We start from the raw sequence: 5,000 nt of genomic DNA on the forward strand, positions 1-5,000 counted from the left end.
CATTATTATTATTTTTTATTTTGTTTGTCTATTTTCTAAATTTTATTATTATTTTTTTTACCAGAAAAATTTATTCGATTATATGCGGTAGTGGTTTAGTGGTAGAGCGCTTGCTTCATAAGTGAGAGGTTCGGAGTTCGATCCCCACCACTTCCCTGGTAGTACTGCACTCAACTTATTTCTCCACGCAGGGGCCTTGTTTGTTAAGGTTCGTGTTTCAGAGTTATAGAGTTGAGAGAGGGTTATACCACAAATAAATAGCCTCCTTGTGTGCAGTGGCCTTTTCGGCCTTGAGGAGGTGAGTTAACAAATAAAAATATTTAAAAATAAAAATAAAATATGGTTTGTTTTTTAATGGTTCTTAAATTTTTCACAATACTGTGTATATATATATATATATATATATATATATATATATATATATATATATATATATATATATATATATATATATATATATATATATATATATATGTATATTCTTCAACAAATATATATATAAATATTCTTCAACAAAACTTTACTACTTAAACTTTATTATAAAAATCAAACTACCAAAAATAAAATATTTTGAAACAGCATTATTGAAATCACTAGTTATTATTAAAGTAATTCAAAAATATAAATCTTTCAAATTTTTATTATAAACTAATTGCTTCCGCCAGCTTAATACCCTCCTCCCCCTCCTCATCCTCCCTATTTATTAATTTTTACTTGTTATCAACAAAACAACTTTATCTCAAAACTAAAACAAAAATAAAATCAGTGTAAACTAGCCTTAAAAATTATAATATATCTTAGTCATAAAAACTTGAAAAAGAGCTTTAAAAATTGTCAACCACTAAAAAATCTCATCTAAAATTAGCTTTTTGTTTATTCCTCACCTAAATTTTAAGACTTATATAAACATATTAAATTCTATTGAAATTATGATAAAACAACTGTTAAAAAATGTGCATTTGACTGCAAGCTGCACAAGAGTTGACTGGTTTTATGCCTGTTCTGTAAAAAATTCCCACCCTTTTATTAAGAACCAAATAAAACTAATAAAACAAATCCATTTTCAGTTTCTTGGCACATAAAATTTTTTTACTTGAATCTAGAATTCTTCACTAAATGTCATTTTACTCTGTTTTTCTAGATGGAAAATAAAAGTATTTAACAAACTAGATTCACGTGTTAATGCAAGTAGATTGTCTAAGCAACTTTTTTCAACAATTGTTTTCTCTAAATGTGAAACTTGTTTCAAAACTTGCACTATTGGATTTTTTGCTATATGAATAAAAAATGTTAAATTTGTAAGTAATTTTCAACAATTTAAAATGATATATAATCTAACTAAGTTTCAAATAAAATAGCATCGTTGTCAAAATGGACAAAGTTTACATTAAAAATGGATTGATATTACATTAAATATGGAATGACATTACATTAAAACTGGAATGACATTTTATTAAAAATGGAAAATCATTCCATTTTATCTCTCAATTCTATTTATTTATCTCTCATTTCACACATATGCTAAATCCTAATTGAGTAAATTCTTAATTGAATTTGTAAATCCTCAATTGAATGAGGAAATCTTATGTAATAAAAGAGATATTTTAATGTTCTCTGTTGCCTTACATACATTCTTGAAAGTGTACCTTTTAGTGTGTTGAGACTTGCTCTTTTTGCTTTTGTTAGACTCTACTCTTTTACTTGACTACAAAAATTGTTTGAGTTCACCTAAAAATACCAAGTGCATGTAGACTAATGCAAAGTGATTTGATCCAACTGATATCAATGGGTTTTGTTACAACTTATTTCAAAGAACTTTGTTTTATTTAATTTTCTAGATACACGCAGGTATCGAATTCCTCATCTAAATGTAAAGTACAATAACATTGTAGAAATAACATTCTTCTATGTTCATAAATTCTTTTCATAGCACAATGCTCACATCTAAGGTAATCATTCAGAACTTCAGTTACAAATATGAAAGCATTTCAACGTTTTTTCACTACATTTTAATTTTGAAAAGTTGTTTGAAAACCTTTTTTTGAAATTCAATTTGTTAAGTATGTATGTAATTAAGCCACTGGTTTCAGACCCAATTTCCCCTTTATGCAGTTCCTCTTTATGATTTCAAAAAAATTTTCTCTGTATGTACAAATAATTTATTAAAAAATCTAGACCCTCCCTGTAAAATTTCGAAATATTTAGAATAAAATTAAAAGTATATATTGAAACTAGAATATTATAAAAATACTTACTTTCTGTACTTAGAGGAAACTGACAAGATGCATTAAAAGACTGTTTGGAATATCCAGTTAAAACAGCAAGAAAAAATGAATTTGATTAATCCAATTTTTTTTGTAAACAGAATTTAGAATAGAATTTTTTTTGTTAACAGAAAACTTGTTAGATTAGCTATTATGCTTTTAGGATGAAAAGGTAATTAAGGTATTTTTAAATTATTGATTTTAGAATTTTTTGTTTATTTAATTTTTGTTATGTTAAATTTGAGACCTGAGGATGAATTCATCATTAGAGTTGAAGTGGTTTTTAGGGTGAATTATATATGATTGAAACTAAAAAATTAATACAAATATTTTGTTAATTTTTATACTATAAATTTATTACCTTATAAGTTAAAACCTTTAAATTTATTACCCTATAAATATTAAAAACATAGTACATTACGAATACTAAAATTCATAGAGAAATCACAACCATGATTATTCACAATAATAATCATGGTTGCTGGTCCCTGCAAAATTATAAAATTTAGCAGGGGTAGATAGCCGGGGCTAGGAAAAAATTTATAATTATTTATTATAAACTTATGCATAAATTTACTCTATATATGTGTGTGTGTGTGTAAGTCTATGTGCGATATCACCAACATTGTCAGAGCTACGTTTTATTAAGTAACACTTATTCAATGTTCCCAAATTATATCTTTATCAAAGTTGGCGAAGTAAGGGTAATTTAACATTAAATAATCGTAATTTCATTAGAGGCTAAATCATGTTTAAATTTCCACTCTAATTCAAGTTTGAAAATAACTTTGAAAAAGTTTCTTTGCAAAGTTTTTTTTTTTTTTTTTGCAACTTTTTTCATATGTTTATTCAGCGTTGAATAAATGTGATTTTTTAAGAAGCCAACTTACATTCAAATTTATAGATGTTAAAAATATAACATCGAAATAGCGATTTACATTATACATCAAAAAAGTTACTTTTTGCGTATGTTTATTTAACGTTAAATGAACATGTTATTTTTGAGAAGCATAATTATGTTGAGACTATGCATAATTACGTTACTATTTAAATAGTTATTCGATATCAGAGCTCCCAACTTTTTAAAAGTCACTAGAGGGTCATAAATTTTAAATTTAAATTAAACATTAGATTTAAAGAATTCATCGTACATATACATATACATCAGATTTAAAGAATTTATTTGTTATTTTACTGTACTGTAACTTTTTTAGCTGCCACAAGTCTTTTTTTTTCTGGAACATAATTAAAACAAGCTGTGTATTTCATTTGATGCTCTGAATTTGGTCTTCTTTTTTGTAACTGTGGAGGAAATCCTCTCTTCTGCTGCATTGCTATGTGATAACACCATGATGAACTTAGCAACTTGAAACAACAAATTATGGAATAAAGTTTAGGATATTTATAAAATAGTGGTAGATATTTATAAAATAGTGGTAGATATTTATAAAATAGTGGTAGATATTTATAAAATAGTGGTAGATATTTATAAAATAGTGGTAGATATTTATAAAATAGTGGTAGATATTTATAAAATAGTGGTAGATATTTATAAAATAGTGGTATATAAGTGGCATTGTCTAAACTTAAGCCAATACAATTTTCCCGGTGAAACACTTTTTTTTTTAAAGATATCTGACACTTCTTGGAAAATTACTGCAGCTGTACAATCACTGACAAGAGCCATATTCCAAAACTGAGAACTGATTTCACCTCTGTTAATGTCATAAATCTTTACAACAAGTGGGTACATGTTTTAAGTACCAGTATCACTGCTTCAATCATCAGACAGGAAATTGGTTCAGCTTTGAGAGGGTCCACATTACATGAATGTAATGACAGAGCAATGGCATTATTAATGATACATGCTGTTTTTGTTGCTGCATATCAATACTTAGCTGCTATTTTACTGTCAGGAAACATTTTCCTGAAAAGAGGACCTGCGTGTGATGAGCACTCAAATGGCAAATTATATTCTAGAATGAAACCAGTAAATAAAATTCCTGCATTTGTAACAAATTTAACTTCAATTGTGCCACTTGCAAAATAAGAATTTATTTGTTTAGTTGATGCAATATCTTTAGTTGTCTTCTTATGCTGAGGAGTACCTATATGTCTGGTAATATCCAATAGCCCTTGGTGGTTGATATTGAAAGAACAATCACATATCTGAAATAAAAAAACAACTATCAATTGAATCGGTGAATGTTAAATGGTCGGAAGTCCAACAATGTAAACTTTCGGAAATTAAAGAAAAACTGCATTTCCCCCCATAGTAATTTTTGTTAATGGTTTAATAATTTTTTTTCTGAAGAGGATAGTATTTTTCACTGAAAAATAATGCTTGACAATAAAAGACGTTAGCAAAATTACGTTTTTATACTTACTTTGCATTTAGCTTTGAATTCATTATCATTTATATTGATTATCATTTATAATTATTATCATTTATAATTATTATCATTTATATTTATTATCATTTATATTTATTATCATTTATATTGATTATCATTTATAATTATTATCATTTATATTGATTATCATTTATAATTATTATCATTTATAGGCCGAATAAAAGGAAATTATGTGCTCCAAGCACGTTTAAAAGAACGACGAATGCTTTGTTTTCTTTGATTCATTCGATGCCATTGATATAATAAATTTTCAAATTAGTGCAACCGAAACCAATATAAACTTTTATTTTTAAAAGTCTTAAAAACAAATAAATTAATTATT

General features: G+C 26.1%; 1 protein-coding gene across 1 annotated transcript in view; it reads left to right on the top strand.

Moving 5' to 3' along the window:
• Positions 1–5,000, top strand: part of LOC105850929 (ADP-ribosylation factor-like protein 3) — a 24,470-nt gene that overhangs the window by 16,921 nt on the left and 2,549 nt on the right. The gene's annotated exons all lie outside the window — the stretch shown is intronic.

This window comes from Hydra vulgaris, chromosome 03 (genome assembly GCF_038396675.1).
Source record: "Hydra vulgaris chromosome 03, alternate assembly HydraT2T_AEP".
NCBI lineage: Eukaryota > Metazoa > Cnidaria > Hydrozoa > Anthoathecata > Hydridae > Hydra > Hydra vulgaris.